The sequence below is a fragment of the Phacochoerus africanus genome, chromosome 10 (genome assembly GCF_016906955.1).
Source record: "Phacochoerus africanus isolate WHEZ1 chromosome 10, ROS_Pafr_v1, whole genome shotgun sequence".
Lineage (NCBI taxonomy): Eukaryota > Metazoa > Chordata > Mammalia > Artiodactyla > Suidae > Phacochoerus > Phacochoerus africanus.
In genome coordinates, this window is record NC_062553.1 from 127136360 (window position 1) to 127159424 (window position 23065).

The window sequence follows — 23065 nt, forward strand, 5'->3', positions numbered from 1 at the left end:
TTGTTTCCCTCTCCTCTCCTCCCCATTCTTCTCCTATCCTCTCCCTTTCTTTTTCCTCCTTCTAGAATATTCTATCCCAATCACTTTAATTTCTGCTCTGTTACCTCCTTGGAGATGGTGTCACTGATCTGCCATTCTAAATTCATACCTTCCATCATTCTACATCCCCTCACCCTGCTGTCTTTCTCTTCTTACTCCTCTATTCTTTCATTTTTTTTTCTTTCCTGCTTATCTCCCACTTTAGAAGTAAGCTTCAAGAAGATGAAGATTTTGTATTCCCTGTTTTATTTATTACTGTATAGCCAGGATATAAAAGAGCACTGATACATTTAGATACTCCACAAAAATGTAATGACCCTTGAAAGAATTGGTATGTGTTATTGTGCTTGGCTATGTTTTTATTTGGGCCTCCTAACAACCCTATCTAAATAGTTAGCATGGGATTTTATTTTAATGAGAAAAAAAGCATATAACATAATGAATTTATTCACCAATTTTATCTTTCAGATAACCAAAAGTTTCAGATAATTAAGACGAGGAGCATGTAATATAAAAAGAGTAATCTGGAAGAAATGTGAATATGACTGAACTATGTTGCAAGAAAGCCACAAACAGTAAAATAGGTGTAGAGATATCCTATTTTTCTTCTTCTTCTTTCTAAAAAGCCCCAAAGTGTTTGTGGAGAGGGCTTAGAAAGAAGTCAGAAGGCAGGACTCTGTATTATCAGCTTCCTAGATAACCAGAGCTCACAGAAAAAAAACATTTGACACTTGAGGTTCTGACCCAACAATACCAATAACCAGTTAGTACTGTTATTCATAGAATAGAAATTGTTTGGAGTTAATGATCATGGATTGGAAGGTACAAACATGAAAAAGATGACTATTATCCACTGCACATACACACATACGAAAAGCAAACCCTTACGCAGGAGTAGAAGCATCTAGAGACTGAATTCTTTAAGAATAATGTAATATAGGTACTTAGCTTCAAGTCCAATCTCCTTTTTCTGCTTCAGATAGAAATGATTAGTTAGCAAGAACATAATGGTGAAACCTGAAAACTACAAATTAACACTAAAAGAACACCTTCCAGTAGGTACTAACCAATTTTGTCCATAGTAGTTAGAAAAGCACATTCCTGAAAGATCCATTTTTTATACCTACTTCTGCTTCTTAAGTTTTATTCTGAATATCCAGGAAAAATATGTTGGTTTAATTCCCTACGATAACACAGATTTTCTCAGGTTACATCTGCTACGTTCTTAGTAACCATTAGTATAAAACTACCTTTCAAAGCAAGAAAATTCAAGATCAAACAAAGGAAAAGCACGAGTTTAATACTATACCAAACTTAGTATTCAATTCATCCTTTCTGGATAAAGGGAAACCAGTGTCTTTGGCATGAATACTTGAGAAGCTAACAGGTTACTACAAAGGTATTAAGAATATAATTACATATAACAGAAAAGAATTATCATTTTCCTAATGAACACAAGTGGATTCTGCTGTTATTTCCTCTGAATTTTACTTTCGACCATCCTGGCTGAGCTTCAGAAAGTTCGTAAAGCAATCCTCTGGCCCTGAGTCACATTCTGGCTGACCTTAGCTGAACTGAGCTATCAGTTCACTCTCATGCACCTTTCCCAGCATCAGTGCTCCTATAAGGAGGACCATTTCACATGGCACAGGATGCAATCTCCGTCCTGTTCCAGCAGAAACCTGGACCACGCATAGTTGTTAGACACAATAAAGGTTACTCTCCCTCTTGATTTTGTATATTATTTGTTTCTGTTCTTATTCGACATTTGACATTCCTCCCTGTCTCTATCTTTGCACAGTTCCTTTTCAGATAAATGAGCATTTATCACTTTATACGTTAACATATAAAAGCACATTTAAAATATGTTGGCAAAAGTAAGCTTTTCTTTTTCCCTTTTCTCTTTCCTGGTAGCCCCTATCTTAACATAGTGTATCATCCTACCAAACATAAAAATTACTTGTATATAATGCACTATGTCCTTCTTTTTCCACTTTGCACACTGCTTTAATTATAATAATTTTATTTTCTTTCCATTCTACACGAGAGGGGAAATGAAAGAATGCATTTTCAGAAAGAATGGCTGAAATGTCTGCCAGATTAGCCGAAAAAAATTTCAAGAAAGAACACATTAAAACATATGATCTTACAGAGTTCCTGTCGTGGCTCAGCAGAAACAAATCTGACTAGCATCCAATGAGGATGTAGGTTCAATCCCTGGCCTTGCTCAGTGGGTTAAGGGATCTGCCTACACCGTGAACTGTGGTGTAGGTCACAGATGTGGCTCAGATCTGACACTGCTGTGGCTGTGGTGTAGGCTAGCAGCTACAGCTCCAATTTGACCCCTAGCCTGGGAACCTCCATATGCCATGGGTGTGGCCCTAAAGAGACAAAAAAAATAATAATAAAACATATGATCTTTTATTGTTTTAAAGTGAAATTAAAACAGGCATATTATCATTTCTGTGAAATAATTAAATCAAATCAAATTGTTTTTCATAAAGGAAGAATACTGACCAAATGTTTTACACAGGACCCGACTAGCTTAACCTAAAGATCTGGCCAAGGAATCATGGCTAACCAAAGACTCCCATCTTTCAGTGAGAAAAGAAGGTAAAACAATATATGTTAAATGTGTCTGGTTACTCCCTGGCATATAAAATACTTTAAAACGAGGGTCTGAGTGAGTTTTCTAGTGTGGACCAGAGATTGAGAGGGCACAAAAACTATCTAGAATTACAGGTGAGAATATTGCTAAGGACAGATATTTAATTTTCTAGAAATAATGTAAAATGAAGATTTATGCCAGCTTCAAGTACTTGTATAGTGTACTCATAAAACAACTAAAGACAGGTGAACAGATACTTAAAGATGTAGGTATAGAGTGACTTTTTAATTAATCAGTGATACTGTGTGACTCAGAAAAAAAAACAATAAAATAATAACTATTCGTAAAGCACTAACAAATCCAGGATAATCTTTTTTAATGACAGCTCACTAGAAGTGATACTTCACTCTTTTTTTCTTTCAAGTTGATGAAAAATCAAATGCGAAGCTTTAGCATTACAGTACCTATAGTATTAGAGAGGATGGTGAGAAATACATGAAGTACCCTGAACCTCACAGTTAGAAAATCAGAGAGGGCTCTTAAGAGAGTATCTGCCTTCTTTCTGGAAGTGACTCTCAGAGGAACAAAGAGCAGAGGATGCATGGAATAGATACAAACCCAGTGAAAATTATTCTCTGGACACAGTTAACAAGGGAAGAAATGGGACAGGTGTTAAAGCCTATTATTATGTATATTCTGTGGCTGACTGAAGTTGGGAAAATTATACAGTGCCACTAAACGTCCCTTAATCTCATCTGCAAAATGAGAATGATGATAGTGCCAGCATTATTCTACAGTACTAGCATATCTATAAAAGGTTTGCAACAATGATTGGTATGTTGTGAGTGCTTAATAAATGTTGCTCTAATTATTGGTTCTTATATATACTTACGAATAACAAATTATATATTAATCTCATTATAGAGTATGTATTTAGTCATTTTTACTACATCCTTTTGTTATCTTTTATAGTAATGTTGGAGTACGTAATCAAGAAGATGAGACTGCCAGCTGACCCTTTGGGACAAGGGCAGTTGGAGGTTACCTGCCCCTGTTTCTTGTCCTTGGAATGTGTGTTCCACTTGCCTTCCTCCTTCCCAGAAGCTGAACCAAGGATTCAGCCTTGAAATAAAATGTGGTGTTGAGGTTATCCGGACTAGGTATGTGACTGAATCCAGTTAAGGCCTCATGTACACAGAAATGAACACAGTTAAGGCATGTGGGTACACCTCATTTTACTGCACTGTATTTCACTTTGCAGATAACGGTTTGTTTTTGTTTTGTTTTGTTTTGGGGTTTTTTTTTGGTGTTATTTAATCATTCTGTGTTAATTTTTTAATTTTTTTATTAAAGTATAGTTGATTCACAATGCCAATTTCTGCTGTATGGCAAAGTGACTCAGTCATACATATACTTACCCTCTTTTTTTTTTTTTTTTTGCTTTTTAGGGTCGTACACACAGCATATGGAGGTTCCCAGGCTAGGGGTCGAATCGGAGCTACAGCTGCCGGCCTATGCCACAGCCACAGCAACATCAAATCTGAGCCATGCCTGTGACCTACATCACAGCTCACAGCAACACAGGATCCTTAACCCACTGAGCGAGGCCAGGGATCGAACTTGCAACCTCATGGTTCCTAGTCAGATTCGTTTCCTCTACGCCACAATGGGAATGCCTATACATCATTTTTTTACGTTATATTCCATCATGGTCTATCCTAGGAGATTAGATATAGCGTCCTGTGATAGACAGTAGTACCTTACTGTTTTGTTTTTGTTTTTTATGGCCATACCCACAGCATATGGAAGTTCCCGAGCCTGGTATTGAATCCGAACTGCAGCTACAACCTAAGATACAGATGCAGCAACTCCAGATCCTTTAGCCCACTGCTCCAGGTGAGGTATAAAACCCGAGCCTCTGCAGCAACCCAAGCTGCTACAGTCAGATTCTTAACCCACTGTGCCACAGTGGGAACTCAAGAAACATACTATTTATCCATTCTAAAGCCAACAGTTTGCATCTACTAGCCCCAAACCCTGGGTCCATTCCACTTCCTCCCCCTCCCCCTTGGCACTTCACTTTATTGCACTTTGCAGATATCGTGTGCTTTTGTTTTTATTTTTATAAATTGAAGGTTTGTGGTAACCCTGCATTGAGCAAGTTTACAGTGTCATTTTCCAACAGCATTTGTTCCCATCATGGTCTCTGGGTCACATTTTTGTAATTCTCACAATATTTAAACATTTTCATTATTATCACATTTGTTATGGTGATCTCTGATCAGTGACCTCTGATGTTATTATTGCAAAAAGATTATGACTCACTCGCTAAAGGCTCAGATGATAGCTACCATTTTTTAGCAAGAAAGTATTTTTTAATTAAGCCATGTACATTGTTTTTTAGACAGAACACCATTATTGCATACATAACAGACCGCAGTATAGGATAAACATAACTTTTATATGCTCTGGAAAACAAAAAAACTCAGGTGACTTCTTTCTTGGGATACTCACTTTATTGTGGTGGTCTGGAAACAAACCCACAATATCTCTGAGGTATGCCTATATAAACCTTTGAGATTCTAGGGGGCAGATGCAGAAATATACTGGCTGTACAGCTGCCCAAGACAAACTCGTAATTAATTCCCTTACTCATTAAATGTTCTACCTAGCCATCTTAGTAGTCTGACTTTTTCGTCCATTTCTCTTGCCCTTGGTGTAGTAACTGGTTTCAGATTACACCCAGGGGCTCCTGAGATGTTTGAGAAGCAAGGAGTATCCTCTGGGTATTTTCACAGAAATAAGGCTGGACCAAGGGAATTATATCTATTTAGCACATTTATAAGAGTGGTGCCCAAGGTGGACAAACCAGTTCGATGATCCTGCTATACACTAGAGAAACACTTCAGCTGCATTTATTTTGAATAATGGTAATTCTAAATGTACAATACCATAAAAGTCCTTTTTCACTAAAGTACCTTTAAATTAAACTGTGGGCTTTATATTCAGGGTTCTATACAAATTGTGCTGATTTGGCCTCAAATGCCCAAATAATTTACTGACCTTTAATCAGTTATAAACCTGTGGAGCTGGCTCTATTGATTAAAAGCACATTAATAGGTCAATTTTGGAAGACAAGTCTGGTTTAACTGAAAAAAAGAACAATTAGTAAATCAGTACTGATACATAAAACTGCCAAGAAAATTAAATGCTTACCAAATCACTGTGACTTCTCTTTCCCTTTATGTTCTCATCAAAACATAGTTTCCCCACAGAATTATTTTACATAAGCATGGGACATGAAAAATAAACATTTCAGTAGAGAAAATTTTAGGAGGTTTAGAAAAGGAACAGATAGGAATTTTAAAATAAAATTAGAAGGTAATTGAGTAATTGATTATTACAGTATGGACATTCAAAATCAGAAAATAATGTAAGTTGATGAGATTATGACCCTAATGATATAAAAAGTATACAGTGAGCTGGATTTGAAACAAGACTTAAAGAAGACTATGTCTCAAGAGTTCCCGTCATGGCATAGTGGTTAACGAACCCGACTAGGAACCATGAGGTTGTGGGTTCAATCCCTGGACTCGCTCAGTGGGTTAAGGATCTGGCGTTGCCATGAGCTGTGGTATAGATCGCAGATCAGATCCCACATTGTTGTGGCTGTGGCATAGGCTGGCGGCTACAGCTCAGATTAGACCCCTAGCCTGGGAAACTCCATACGCCCCAGGTGTGGCCCTAGAAAATACAAAAAAAAAAAAAAAAAAGTCTATGTCTCAAAGTGGATCCAGATAGCAGAAACATTATAAGCGTAAAAAAAAAAATCAATTTTATGAAAGGTCTAAAGCAAAAAAAAAAGAATTTTTAAAAAACCATAGAACTGTTTGAAGTGTTTAGTCATATTAAACAAATAGCAAATTTCTTTGAGTTTGAAAATGAGAATATAAATAACCCATATTTTCACAGACAGTTTTCCTCTTAACTTGACATAATTACGAAAATCAATTAACTCTAGCCTCAAGATATTTGGCAAATGTTCACAAAACAGACAGAAATAAAATGTACAATTACTCAATAAAACTATTATATTTAGGAAGTTTTGAGGGAAGGCCCAGAAGAAAAGGAAAAGCAAACCAGTATTTATTGAAAACTCATTTTGCGCTAGTCTTGTTTTTTTCCAATTCATCTGACTTACTTACTTTTCATTCATCCCTTGAAGACAGGTGGTAATATCTACATTTTACTTATGAAAATGTTATGGTTGAGAACATGGAAATAAATTGTCCAAGAGTGATTAAAAACTGAGGCAAACAAAATATGCGCACAGCGGCATGTTTTAGTAGGGACGGAATTAACTTTTGTAAATATTAGAAGAAAGGAGTTTCAATCTGAGTTTGGGGAGAGAATTGCAGGGGAGGGTAGGAAGGAGAGAGAGTGAGGAAAGAAGAGTAGAGTGTGTGCTCTAGGGAACAGGGTTTGGATCTGGGCTAGACTGCTGGGCTCTAGTTCCAGGAGAATTCCTGAAAGGTGATACTTTCTGCCCCTAGCAGCTTCTGGGAATAGTTCTCCAACAACTGGGTTAGCTACCTCTCACATTATATTAGCAAGCTTCAAAGGAATTAATTACAGTACTCTCCAGCAATATAGTAGAGCACAGGTAAAATGGACCCTATGCTAATAAAAACAATTATCCAATTCTACATAATTAGGCTATTTCTATTTCCTAGCCAATAGCTTACATTAAGACTTCTTTTGATGATGTGAATATAATTACTTTTTTAGTAAAAATTATGGTTAATAGACTATTTGAAAATGCCTATCTATGCTGCATTCAACTCACTTAACCTCTCAATTTGCTTATCAGCAATAGGGGGACTCTAGACTATAGACAATTTCTAATATTCCTACCAACTATGAGAATCTATGATTACATAATTTCTACAATGAAGATGATCTAAGAAATAGGGCCAGCCCAAGTTTAAAAACTGTCATGGATAAAGAAGGGAGGAGTGCAACTAGAAATTATCATACAAAATGAAGTGAATCATAAAGAGAAAGACAAATGCCATATGATATCACTTCTACACGGAATCTAAAATATGACACAAATGAACCTATCTACAAAACAGAAACAGACTCACAGACATAGAGAACACACTTGTGGCTGCCAAGTGGGAGAGGGGAGGGAGTGGGAAGGACAGGGAGTTTAGGGTAAGTAAATGCAAACTATTACATTTAGAATGGATGGGCAAATCAGTCCTATTGTATAACACAGGGAACTTTGTCCAATCTCTTGGGACAGACCATGATGGAAGATAATATAAGAAAGGGAATATGTGTATATATGGGCCACTTTGCTATACAGTAGAAATCGGCCCAACACTGAAAAAGGAGAAAGGCTGCAGTCTTCTTTGGAGCACAATGTCGGGAGGATGCTCTCAAATCCAGTCACAGATTTGGAAAACAGAGAAAGTAGTAACTGAGGTGCCAAAAGTGAAGAGGAGATGAGGTTTATATGAACTAGACTATTAAGGGAAGAGCAAGAGTGTGACAGTAGAAGCCAATGCAGAGCATCCCAGGATCATTTCTTGAGGTAAATTAAAAGAGACTTTGGAAGAGAGAGAAAGGAAAAGGTTATGAGAATCTAATGATTTAGATTCTGGGAGAGATGTTTGTAGAGGTTGAATCAATTAGATAACTCAGTAGTTTCAGTATAATTAATTTACATCAAGAAACAATATTTTATGCTTATCCGCCATGAGGAAAATATGTTGATACACACCTTTGGAACTTTAACTGTTAAAGGTATCCTTCTCTTATCTGGAGTATTTGCTACTCTATTATATATTTTCATAAAAACAAAACCATTTTCAAAAACTTATTTAGTTGATGTATTTATCCTTTTAGGATGCAAAAATGAAGCAAATACAAATCTTTGTTGGAAACTATCTTTATATTTCCTAGAAAAATCCACTCCATGTGAGAATACACGTCCTTTATTTCATTCCAGAGATACAGCATCTGAGGTTAGGTGTGAAGTGATGTAACTGCCAACATCCAATAAGTTCTGCTAGGAGTAGCAGTCAAACAGTAGATAGAGAGAATGGATATAAAAGAATAAAGGAAGCAATTGCAGATACTAATGTATGGTAGTTAAAAAATCATTTAAATATGTTTGTCTGAACAAGGACAACCTAAACTTAGCTGTTTTCCTCTTTTCTGCTGCCTGGGAAGAAAAAATAATTTAAGTAATTAAAAACAAAACAAAACTTCTATTTCTTTATTCAGCATAAAAGACCTAGATAAGAGGAGAGGATAACCTGTGGCTAAGAAAGAATCACTGCCTAGTGAAAGCTTATATATGTAGGCAAGTCTTAAGGCAGGGCCAAACTACAAGCTAAGCACATGCCTGTAGTTAGGAACTTGAAATGAGTGCTGCCTTGTCCCTGTTTGCCTCCAGTCAGCCCTAGTTTTTCCCTTTTACCTAAGGAGAAATCTTACCGCCAGTTTCACTCTCAAAACAGTACTGGTTTGAAAATCAATTATAAGAGTACCCTATTCCAAATCAAAGTATGTAGCCAGGCAAAGAATAGCTAAGTATCAGTGACAGTGATAACAAACAACATTTTAGCCATCTATTTCATGTAATCTGAGAGTGAAATATCATCTTTAAAGGAATAATTAACCTTAAATTCAGTAACTTTAAATAAAGACATTCAATTTTGTTTTCTATATTGTAAAAAAGAACTGTTGTAAATCGGAATTAATATTTTAGGAACAGAGGATAAACAGGAAACTCTTTCTGATGTCAGGCATGGTATCCACTTTCTAAAGCACAACCCAGACCCAGCACCCTGACTAGCAGTATATTAGAACTGCAAGTTCAATTTTCTGAAGTTGGAAGAGTAAGTATTTGTGTAGTTCACAAGTTTATATTTTAAATGTTACATCAGCTTATCCTTATAACAGATGAAGTGGAGAAGAAGCAGGAGCAGGTAAATTTGAGACTTTGAAAGTCTCACTACTTATCCAAAGATTTCACAGCTATGAAGTGGCAAAGTGACCAAGGCAAGGTTTGGATGTATAACTCTGACATCAAATTGGGTGCTTCTGTTTTTAGAACTATACCCTTTTCCGACCATTTAACAAACAAACACTACCAAATATCACAACTGTTTACCAACTCAAGTTATCCTTCATCAATTCGAAATTTCTTATCAACACTTCATCAACTCTAAACCCAAGAAGAGAGCCTGAGAGCAAGATTGAGAAATGCCAGAAGCCTTCTTCTCCACTGGAGCACTCAATTTCCCATCCTTGGCTCCCACACAATGAATCAACTTAGGAAGAACAAAAAGGCAAGATGGCAAAAGTAAGTTCTAATAATATCATACCTAAACTGTTTTTACTTGAGTGAGAATTGACAGTAGATATTAAAAAAAAAAAAAAAAAAAAAGCTGAAAACCTAGACTCTAAACAAAGAATACTGGCTTATCTGGATCTACTCTACTCCATTTCACTCTTCAGTTCAACCAATGTTTTTACACACAAGCAGATACACTGCTTCTGCTTTCACATTCCTCAGACTGCAGATCCATGTTCTCAAACATTTCTTATCTGAGAACACAGATCCTTAACTGTAAAGTAGAGTCTTCTGGGACACCTCTGAAATGAGGCCTGAAGTCCCAACAAGATCCCTTTAGTCCCATTTCAGCCTTTGTTTTGCCATCCTAGGACAATTTTCCTTTCCTTAAGCTAATTATGTTTGCAGACAACATGTAACTAAAGAATACACAACTTTATGGAAATATTTTTCCCTTTCCATGTATATGCTATTAATTCACATAAGAGGATTCTACTTGCAATATTAAATTAGAAAAGCAATCATGCACAAGGAATTTAAATTATATTTTTTATTTTATCTTTGATAACCTAAGATTTTGTCAAAGATCATTCCATTTTAAAGTTGATTTGATTAGAAATGGTTATCAGATAAATTGATAGCACCAGTCTCTTAATATTGGTCCCAGACTTTGGTTAAAAAAATGTACACTCATATTAAGAAATGAGAATGAATATACACTTTAAAAAGTCAATAATATTATTTAGAAGTAATAACTCTGGACTGATAAATAAGCATACACAGAAACTAAAAATCATAAGCCCCTTGCAGAACTACTAGCTAAAAAATATTTTAAATAATTCACATTTTAAATAGGAAAGGACACTATTACCACTGGATCTGAGGGAAAAGTTAAAAAAGAAGAACCAGAAAAACACTGTTACCATTTTTAGATCAAAATAGGATTGATCACTATAAAGAATGACTTTTTTCCCCATTTGAGGCAGGGAAGGGGGCAGGTATCTGGAAATGCTGCCTGACATATAACTTTTCACAATCTTGCCAAAATAATTTTGAGTTCAATTCAAACTCAGCTTCTCTCCTCTTCCCAGTCTCCTACCTTAGTGAACAGCATGCATTTCCACTCAGTCACTCAAGGCAGTACTCAAGAATGAAGTTAGACTCTTCTTTTACTCCCACTTCTAAAGAATGACAGAGTTGACAGACCAGACACAAGCTCCTCAGTCTTCCCTCTAAGCAAATTTCACCCCCCCGCCCCCATTTCCATTTGCAGTTGTTGGGCATAGCCCTTCACCAAAACACACCTGGATGAGTCTCCATCTATCACGTTGCCACTATAAAGACCTGACAACAGAAAGCTGGACTTCTCTTAAATTATTTACAGAATTCCCATGGACCTCACAGCTATCTTCCTAACTTCTAGCCTCCTCTCTTGCCTTATCCTCCATTGCAACTAAATGTTTGTTCCAAATGGAATTGATTACCATTTCCCTCTTCAGCCAGACTATAATTCCATGGCTTTGGCCACAGAGGCCACAGATCTTGCTTTCTCATAACAATGATAAATAAACTTCATTTCTCCATGAGGGCCAAATTCATATGGTAGGATACCTTATATGGGCCACCTTTTTTTTGTTGTTTTTGTTCAAACTGAAAATAGTTGAGTCTCATATGTATATAAATTAATAAGAGCTATATATACACATATGTATACACACAAATATAGCTATGTGCTTCTCAGCTTCTTTTTAAAAGTGCAATATTCAAATTCTTCCTTATGGTCTATAACAGAGCATTAGCTAGAAACCAACAGAGAATATATAAGAGAAATGCTCTGTAAACAATGTACATTGATAGGACTGTCAATCCAACACAGTTTTTACACAACTACTTTAAGTGTTAAAGAAGTATAGCTGAAGTTCACTTATTCTCTTTAAAAAATTCACCAGACATGACACATGGAACTGAGCTACTCAGAGAGGTTCTGGCTATCAGCAACATTGCCCCTAAAGGGCACTCATTTCCCAATAAAAATATTCTTCATCTTGCTCCCAGACTGTCATTCAGAATATTCTTCTTTGGTGGCCTGGAACTTTCATTCCTTATAACCTCAGCATCCGAGAGCAAGTTCTAGCTTCAGAATCTGGGCAACCTTTTGAGAAAATACAACTTTTGCTTCTCAGCAAGACTGTGCATATGAGCATTTAGGGGCTGATTTTCCGGTTTATGGATTATCTAAAACCCTTTGCTCCTTTCTTGCTTTTGGCCATTTCACTGCTCATTAGCATTGCCACTGAAGGATGGACAAGAAAAATAAAAAGAATCAGAGCAGCCAGTTTTGCTATTTATTAACTGTTTATCAACCACAACAAGAACTCTTGTGGGAAAAAAACAGAAGTATTAAACTCTCTCTTACTTTCAATTTTCAGTGTTTGTTCTATTCTAAATTACACCTACATAATTAAAAATTGGCATAAATATCTTTCCCCAGCAATACTTGTTCCATTTTTAAGTTGACTGATTTTACTTTTCTGCAAGGCAATTTTCTTTTTTGTTTGCTACAGTATAAAACTGTCATTTTCACTGATGTTTCATACATCTAGAAGAAAGTACAGATTAGTAATACGAAATAACAGTATACCGATAACCTCAAAACTAAGAGAAAAAAATAAACGTAATTTAATTTCTCAATATCCAAGAAATCAAACTTGGCGGAATGATCCAATACATGGCATTAAATTTAGAAAGGATCTCATTAGTTTTATCAATTACAGGTTAACTAGATCGTAAAGCCACCTGCCCCTTTACTTAACAGCATAACTATTAACATCCTTAGGGGGAAAAAAAGAGAAAAAGAGGCCAATGGCAGAGACTTTCCCTTACTATGACTAAGGCATAACTGTATTGACTTTGTAGCCTATAGGTAAAACAAAGTTAATGATTAACCAACAGGAAGCTGAGTAAAGAGATTTCTATTAAAATGAAGATCATCTGCAGGAGCTAATCTCTTTATCTCATTTATAGTTTTCTCTGAAATAAATGTTTATTTTATGGCATCTTAAAGGCACCATAAAGGTGCCATTTATTGAATTATCACATACTCCAGTGCCATATAGACTACAGTCATCAAATTATGAGTCCTGAATTGCTCTGCTTTCAGCTTCCAAATATACAATATTATCTAAGGTATATATACCTAAAAAAGCTTAAAGGATGGGAAACATATACTATAAGAATACTTCCATAATGAACTGAGCACATAGTAGTTGTTCAATAAGCAGTGAATCAAAAAAAAAATTCACATGGTTTTCATGTAACTTTAAAAGTATATTTTCTGAAAATGGAATATGAGGATGTGGATCATGAATTCTCAGCCTGAAAATAATGAATTATAAAAAATGTACAAAACCCACCATGACTATACCACCAGGACCCTGAAAAGTAATCCCTCTCAAGTCTGTGCATGAGCCACCTCCTAAACTAATGAGGTGTTAAAACTTTTTTAACGATTTTGTTAAGGAGAAATATATAATGGTTTTCATAAAGGCCATGCCTCCTTTGGGCTATGCTGAGAGCTGCCGGTACTTCTAAAAGAAAATGCATTAGTTCTGTTACTACCATTCAAAGAAGTAGCACAGAAGAAATCTGAACACTGAAGAGCAAGATGGTAATTGCCACCATACCACTAACACAATTTTATCTGTTGTCAGATTAAAGAAATTATCAGAAAAAAAGAATCAGTGTTCCAGAATTTAATTCATTATGAACTACATGCAGAAGAACAACAGAGCTGACTCTCTTGTTCTACTTTGGCTCCAAAGATATTACCTGGCCTTTGGTTTTTAAAATAATAAGCCTATCTAAAAGGTACTGTTGTGGGACCTGTCATTTTCATGATGTCAAGGTTAAGTATACTAAGCACTTCACCAATTCACTATTCCAACTTGAACTTGGATTTAAATCTACCAAGCTTTCCTTTCAAATGATTACATTTAACCACCCCAGGAAGTTATGAGCTAGCAAGTTCAAAATATCCTTGGTGTTATAAACTTTGTTAATTATGTTCCTTGGTTCCAGTCATAACACAGCTTGCTATCTTTATCAGTCATTGCTATGCCCAAACCACAGGACTCCTATCCCCTTACTGTTCATGAATTCTATGTTTATACATCAATTAACAGGTGTAACAGAGCAGAAACATCCATGTCACATTCATATTACATTGTTTCCATAAAACAAAATGAGTTTATAGAGGATACAGAAGTGGAAATGACAAAAAGCTCAGAAAAACATAATTCATTTGTTATTGGCATTATTTTAATGTACATATTCTAATTTTAGCTGCAGAATCAATGTATTATACATAACTTATGTGTATTAATAGAATACCAGTAAAATAACTGAGATTCATTTTCAGAAGGCTGAATCCTGAGGATAGAAAATTTGGAACATTTTCTTACCTCATTTTCACCTATGACTAAAGATCTGTCAACTACAGCATAGCACAAATAGAAGTGAAAGTTCCATAAAAGGAAATATTTAAATGTTACCGAAAATTAATATCATATGAATTTATCCCATCTACTTAATTTATATGTGGCAATATGTACTGCCTTGAGAAAACCATACTCTTTTTTAATTATTCCAAAATGACTTTTTTAAGTATATTAAATACACAATAGAATTTACTCAGAACAAACATATATTCAAATGTGTCTACTGTAACAAAAGAATTTTATGCTATTTTAATGCCATTTATATAGGAATATTGTGTGTTCGTAAAGTTAGCACATTACTAAAAAGACTAAATGTTGATTCTTTTATAATGGTATAGCAATACTCCATAAGGCATAATCCACTCATAATATTTCAGGTTAGAAATTTTTATTTAAATTTGAATGCTAATCTGGGGAACTAAATGAAGCAAAACTGCAAAACAACAAAAGTCTGTTTCAGAGAGGACATACTAGCTTCTTTGGCTAATTCTACTAGCACTGGCCCAGTATCACTTGACCCGAGTTTATAAGACAAAACAAACAACAACCACCACCAAAAAACAAAAACATAGTGCTATCTGAACACTTGTTATCCAAACTGAGGAATCAATTTGGTTTGAATTAAAAGGGATATTTTATTTTAAATCCTCTTATTAAAAACTTTCCTATGATTGAACCTTTTAATACCTACCATATATATCCCAACTCTCACATTAAAAACAAAACCCTCTCTTTACCTCACATTCCCACCCCCACTAGACATAGCTTGCTTGTTTGACATTTTACTTCTGGGACCTAAAGACAGTAGTTCAATAGAGTAGGTTCAGAATAAATGTCTGTTGAATGATAGAACATTCTACCAGTGAGCATACATACTGCATTTTGGTAGTAATGCCTACATTACTCTGTACTTGCACTCCTTAAAGTAAAACTCTTAGAGTTCCTCAAGTCTCATTAAATCTCTGATTCCTTGTCAATCCATATTTTGTCACTTTAGTCCACTGAAAGGAATTCTGTCAAAGTCATTTTTGTCCTCAACACTTCCAAACCCAGTAGTCAAGTTGCAATTTTCATCCATAAAATTCGACAAGGTTTCTCATTTCCTTTGTGAAATCCTTTCCTCACCCGGCTTCTGAAACACTACATACCCCTAGCTTTCTAATTTGCAGGACACACAGCTTTCTCTTCTGAATCCTCTCCCTCTCCCCGACCTCTACCTTTTGGAATGTCCTATGATATAACCTTGGACCTCTTCTCTTTGCACAGTTAGTTCTTCAGTGTGATATCCCCTACTATTACCTACAATGATGAATTCCAAATGTACAGCTTGAATTCCTAACTCCCTCCAAAATTCTAGACTAATGTAGTCAACTGCCAAATTAAATTCTCAAATTTGATGTCTAAATAGATAAATCAAGTGTAATAAATGCAAAATTTGATTTTTATCTAAAACTTGCTCTTTGCCCCATGTTCCAAATTTTAGTTACCCACTTGCTCAGGTAAAATACCGTGGACGCTTCCTTACTTCCTCTGGATCTCTCCCATTCCACTGCAACATCCCGTTTCTTTTATCTTCAAAATATATACACAATCTTACGACTCATCTAGTTCAGCTACCAACTACTGGAATAGTCTAAATCACTAGCGTCAAATATTTCTTTGTATTTCTACTCTTACCCGTCCACCCAACTAGAAAAGGTTATCTTTCTCAACTACAAAGCAGTATGTCATGTGTTTGATCTTAACCCTCCAGTGGTCATCCTATATACTGAGAGGATCTGAATACCGTACCACACATGAGCTTTAAGTCCCTATAGGATCTTGCCTAGGTGCCTCTTAGAACTTATTTATTTCTACTTCCTGCTTTGCTCACTAAATTCCACATTTGCTCCACGCTGACTTAAGATGTTCCTTAAATGAAGTAAGCAGATTCCTTAGTGTCTTGTCTCATGGCTATTGCCTTTGCTATGCCCTCTGACTTTAAATCCTTTTTCATCAGATATCCATATGGCTAATTTCCCTTTTTTGAATCAAGTCTCTGCTCCAATGATCATCTCCTCTGGAGGTCTTACCAACACACCCTACTCGAAATAGGACGTCATGCCTTCACTTTTCTTCATAGCATTTCTCACTAACATTATAACCTGTATTTCTTATTTATCTGGTTGCACCCCCCATGAAACTGTTTAATTCCTTAAATGCAAGGACATAGCTTGCTTGTTTGACATTTTACTTCTGGGACCTAAAGACAGTAGTTCAACAGAGTAGGTTCAGAATAAATGTCTGTTGAATGATAGAACATTCTACCAGTGAGCATACATACTGCATTTTGGTAGTAATGCCTACATTACTCTGTAGTTGCGGGAATACAACGTCTAGAATTACAATGAAAAATGAGGTACTCAGAGCAATAAAAGAAATATTTATTTTAAAAACATTACTTTGAATTATTTGAAGATGAGGAAAAAGTTTAAGAATTGTTGTTTTAATAAAATTAATAACTTGATCATTTTTCCTGAGTAAAAATATATGCTGGTAAGGGACTTGGCCACAGAATGATTTAAAAATTTTTTCACACACACAGGGAGGGCTTTCAGCACTTAACTTCTTATGCTTCCCTTTGGGCTTCCCTCTATTCACTCAAGGAAGCTTTCAGTAGGTCAACCTAACCTCAGCTCCCCACTGATAACCACTTGGTGAACAACAGGAGGGTAAAAGCCAAAATACCTGGAGCATGAATTCAAAACTATGAAGAACACTGAAGAAACAAACACTGGCTATTTCTTTTATACACTACATTTTTGTGTGATGCCAGATGTATGCTAATATTCCTGTGTGCTTTAACTGGTAAATTCTAAAGGCTCCTGCAGTCCATGCTGGTTAGAAAACAAGACTACTCATCCCTCCAGTCAGTTTAATGTACACTAGTACTGTGATATACACTAGCACTGTATGCAACATCTTAGAATTAATGATAGACAAAATAAAAACAAAATCTAAAACAAAAAAGAAACCCAGCTCTCTCACTCTGATACTGAAGTTATCTAGACTATCTGGTGAACAAGTATACTATGCATTAATTATTGTTCATATCAAAAAAATCTTCATTTTAAGGGGTCCTTAATTTGAGTGATTAGGGCTTTATGCTCCATTTATTTCCCCTCGTATTTTTTTTAAATTCACTCTAAACGTAACTACTAAAATTAACTATATGAACCACACTATACTGTATCTCTTCTCCCAATTCCACAAATGTAGTAATTTGTTTTCATTTTAGTTCATATAACGTATACTTTAGACATCTATCTGATCACTTTATTTTATTCTGAATTTTTTTTTTGTCTTTTTGTCTCTTTGCCTTTTCTTTTTTTTTTTTTTTTTTTTTTTGGTCTTTTTGCTATTTCTTTGGGCCGCTCCTGCGGCATATGGAGGTTCCCAGGCTAGGGGTCTAATCGGAGCTGTAGCCACCGGCCTACGCCAGAGCCACAGCAACGAGGGATCCGAGCGCGTCTGCAACCTACACCACAGCTCACGGCAACGCCAGATCGTTAACCCACTGAGCAAGGGCAGGGACCGAACCCGCAACCTCATGGTTCCTAGTCGGATTCGTTAACCACTGCACCACGACGGGAACTCCTACTCTGAATTTTTAACAGTACGTTATTTCAACTAGTTTATTAACTAATATTGGCACAGGTCAAGATCTAACAATACAATAAACTGTTCATTCATTTAACTTAGTATTCCATTCTCTAATTATGTGATTTTGCCAACGTTAAAACTAATTTATCAGATTAAAGTTTCATCCTCCATTAGTCTTATAACAGATATGCTAGAAGGAAGAGTTTGCCTCTTAAAAAAATTAGATAAATAGGAAAATTATTACTTGATAATAGACACTGGTTTTATATTACCACACAAACTCAGTGGCCCTGCTGATGGTGGTGGTGGTATGTGTGTGGAAGAGACCGACAAAAATACATAAAACAATTTATAGGACAAAATTGTCTAAAAACTTATACAATCATTCACAAAACTCAGTGGTTGATGGTTTTAAATTTTATTTATATTTGTTTCCATATTACATTTTGTTCATAGCTCTGTGTGTGTTTTGTGTTACAAACATCAATCAGTTGGGGACACCAACTGTTGCATAGGGAAGCAGTTACTAATGTCTGTTTTCACCAGTGCTATGAAGCATATTTTCATCCTATTTGGCATCTTAGATTTTTCCACAGATGGTATTAGTTTGAGATATTTGTTGTAATTTAAATTTGTGAAAAATCTGAATCACTAGATAGAGCATCCTAATCTATCTAGAGATGATAGAGTGTTGTTATATCCAGGAATTAAATTCTTACAAGAATAAGAGTCAAGGATGATATTTCCTTTTCTAGTTTGAAAATAAGAACCACCTGTTATCTTATTATACACCACAAACCTCATTAAATGGCTTTTTTTTTTCTGAGAATTTAAAAAAATATTTCATGTGATTTTCAAATAGGACTACAAAGGAACAGATCAGAATGCAGTGACACCTAATGGCAAAACTATCCTTATAGGCCACAAATGTATTTTCTAGTAAACAGTATATTTGTAGTCAAACTAAGTATTGCTACTCACCAATATGCTATTATCTGAAATACCATGAAAATCCAATGGCAATGCCAAGTACTTTCATTTTTTAATACTAAAATAGCATACACAAGGGAAGGGAGAAAAACTTTCTGGATTTTAAGTGTGGTTTTAAAATTACAATATCCCTTTGAGATAAAAGTACAATATGATAAACTTAGCCTTAGAGATTAAAATTAAATACAATGCATCTTCTATTACTCTTAATAACCACAACTGGTTTCTACTGTTGAATAAGTGAAAGTTAATGATCTTGACTTTTATTCATATTTCAATTAAAATTTATAGGACATATTTATTGGATGTACATTTCACCTGGAGTAGAAAGCAAAGGTCCTTAGTGTAATGACTTATTAGTCATGTCATAGTTGATACTGTTGATTAATAACATTGTCTAACTTAAGGCACATCTGAATTGCACTTCAAATAACTGTATTATTGATACAGAAGAACATACCTTATATAGTACACCCTTATTTTAAACTCAGATGCTACTTCTCAACATTTTCCAGAACCTTACACCATACATTATCCTAACTTAAGGAGCAAACATCTACTGTAAGTAATAAAAGGATAACTTAAATCTCAAATATTTTATACACTGCAGGGTACTTAACTCCTGAAAACTATCACTAGCTAATGCAAATTATGTAAAGAGTTGAAAAAGAAACAATCTGATAGAAAATAGAATATAACTTGTGGAAATGTTTTTACATTCTGTATTTGATAAAGTAGTCCTCAGTGCAGCAGTAATGAAAACTAATGCTTCAAATCTGCCATCTACTATTGCTTATAATGTGGTGACACATTTTATTCACCACCAACTAGAACTTTAATTTGAACTTTTCCTGATGAAAATTTCTGTGAATTGTCTTAGGCTTCTCAAACATGTCATAGTTGATGATTATGATCTCGGAAGACAAAGTATCATTTGTTTAAGAGAAAAACATGAATAGTGGTCATTTCTATTCCTTGTTGGCATAGGCTATTTTTACTATGACTGATAACAACAAAAAAACATGGTAGTGATTTCTGTAATATAGGAATAAGTACACTTTTTGAGTGTACCTTTGTAGAGATACGTAACAGAGGATAGCTCATTTCAATCAGTTTTGAGGGCACAAGAACCAAATAAAGAAATCAGCATACATTAAACCGTTAAAACAAGAGATCCTCCACACTAGATATGAAGCAAAACACAAACTGTGCAGTTGACTGGAAATGCCACCTAATCCCTGCTTAATTAAAGCAATGCTCTAAACTCCTGTTGTGTTTAGGGAGTAAAGAGTGTGGGACGACTGATGTATGAAGAAAATAGCAGTCAGCGTGGATAATCTCAAAGACTTTGGAGCTTTCTAGCTACATAAATCAGAGCGACTTTTGAATAGCCTCATAAAACACAGTATCATTGCCATTCCACTCACGACTTTTTGGTTCTTCCTACAGCATGCAGATCATTAGGAAACTTCTAAGCAATCAAGTAATGTGGGTCTGATGAAATTACTCAATCAATGCATAGGCTCAAAGTAGAAGCATAATTCAAAACTGCATAGTTTTTATACGTCAAAAGACCTTCTTTGGGGGGGGGCAAAGAAGATCACAATTGAGGTGATTCATTTCTAAATAGCATATGTGTGTTATGTATGCATACATATTAAACAAGAATATGTAATTATCAAATACCTTTAAAATAATGATTTAACAGAAATTCAAAGTAATCACAATATTAGTGCACTTCTGCCTGAAATAGATTTCCATTTATATCATTAGTTTTAACCATTGTACCATCATTGTAGTGAACTAATGTGTTCATAAAACATATTAGAATTTAAAATATATTACTGACTTTATTAAAATTAACTTCATGAAATAAAAACAAAGAGAAAAAGATGGAGTTTTCATACATATAATTTGGTTCAATACCAAAAAGATTCAATATTTAAAGAACCTATTAGAGCAATGTCTTTTTATCTTTTTAGCTCGCCTGAACTACATACTGCAGCTACTATCTACTAGAACACACCACATGAGGCTGAGAAAACCTTTCGTTTCCACATATCTCCTTGAATCTATAGAGTTGAAATATTCACTCTCCCTCCAGTTTCATAGCTTTCATTCTTTTAGTCCTGAAATAATACATTGACCATATTTCTCACGTTAAATACTTAAATGAAGACAATCACCTTCTAAAGAAAATTCTCTTTTCCCAAGTAAACTGATCCAATGAACAGTAATGTGTACTTTAAAATTTTAACATGGGCATTCAGCTTTGAATTTATTATACTTTGGCTGAGTTGGGGGTAGACGCAAAAGAGGTTTTTAAACTCTGAAGTACACACAAATTAGACTTGGTCATTATTTTTTTATAATTTAAGAGGTAACTTTTTTCAGTATATTATGAAAGATATGACGCATTTGAAACAACCACCAATTTGCTAGCTTCATGGCAATATTAGGTAGTTTATAAAAGAAGCCAGTCCTCTTCTCTAATGTACTAATTGCATTCAAGTCAAATTAATTGTCTGGTAAGTATTTCTTTAGCAGTATATGCAGTTATTGCATGCAATCAGCTTTCTAAAGAAATCTGTAATTTGTACACAGTAACTTTCTTTTGCACTGGTTATAAATAAGTCATGTCACACTGACAGACAACAGAATGTAAAGGAAAAAATACAACAGTTGTCTTCTATTTTGAAACAAATGCCCAGACTGCACTGCAAAATAGTATTCATCTGGTAGAGGACAGCAAGAGCTGTAGGTGTTTGCAAATAATGTATTTATTGTGTAGACCACAGAATAAGCAATGAAATAAGCATTTATCCACTGGCTTCCTTCCTGAGAGATGAGGAGCATAAAGCATAAACCTCTAATCATAACATGAATGTAAAGGCAGGATAATAATACATAATCTGCATTCCTGCCCCAGTCATTTACAACTGGACATAAATGCACATCCTTTAAGAGGAGGACGCTTAATTTCTGAACTCTATCGGAACATTACTGAGACCCTCAAAGAGACCATAATTTCTCCCTGCAAAGTTCTGAACCCACAGTGCACTGCTACCCTCAAGCAAAACGTGATCTAGCAGGAAAGCTGTCTAGTGCTTAACTTAATTCCTAAATGCAAGGTTTTCTGAATCTTGACCTCATTACCCCTTGCACACGTACATATATGGTTCTATTGATATAATGACAAAGAATGGCAGACATGTTTACAGAGACAGCCTCTGAGACCAAGAAAGGGAGCCCCCTGGAGCTGAGGGGCTGGCCGCTGTGGGCGAGCACAGCGGTTAGAAGCCCCTCTTTGGGTAGACACAACCTCAACCTGCAGCAGGTCTCCCTTCCAGGGCGCGCGCGCGCGCGCGCGCGCGCGCGCGTGTGTGTGTGTGTGTGTGTGTGTGTGTGTGTGTGTCGCGGAGGAGGGGCAGGAGGACGGAAGGAGAGATGCTGCGACCCATCTGTCGCCTCAATTTGCAGAACATCAAGCCGTGTGGACAAATAAAAGTCCCGTGTCCAGAAAAATTCCCCAAGAGGGGCCTCGCTTGAGCCCAGGAACTGAACCTCTCTGGCCCGCGGACGCGGATTTCCGAAGAGGAAATCGTTGCATTAAGGCAGAAAAGGCTGCAAGAGCCCATCTCCGTTCAGCTCTCACGGATTAGCAAGTGAGAAGAGTCGGAGCCTGAAGCCGCGAGCGCTGTGCATGATAATGACGCGCGGCCCCCGCCCGCCCGCGCCCGCCCGCGCCCGCCCGCGCCCGCCGCGGCCAGTCCCGGCCCGTCTGGTTGCCAATAGGTGGGGCGACGAGCATTTCCAAGGCGGCTCGGCGTCTTTCCCGGAGTCAGGCCCGCAGCCCAAGCGCCTTTGCTCTCGGCCTTGCGCTGCAACTCAGAGTAGACGGCGAGGCGAGGCAGGTGTCTG

General features: G+C 36.1%; 1 protein-coding gene across 1 annotated transcript in view; it reads right to left on the reverse strand.

Annotated features, from left to right (window-relative positions):
* The window catches only part of GRID2 (glutamate ionotropic receptor delta type subunit 2), a 1319580-nt gene that overhangs the window by 1295640 nt on the left and 875 nt on the right, over window positions 1-23065 (reverse strand). The window lies entirely within an intron of this gene.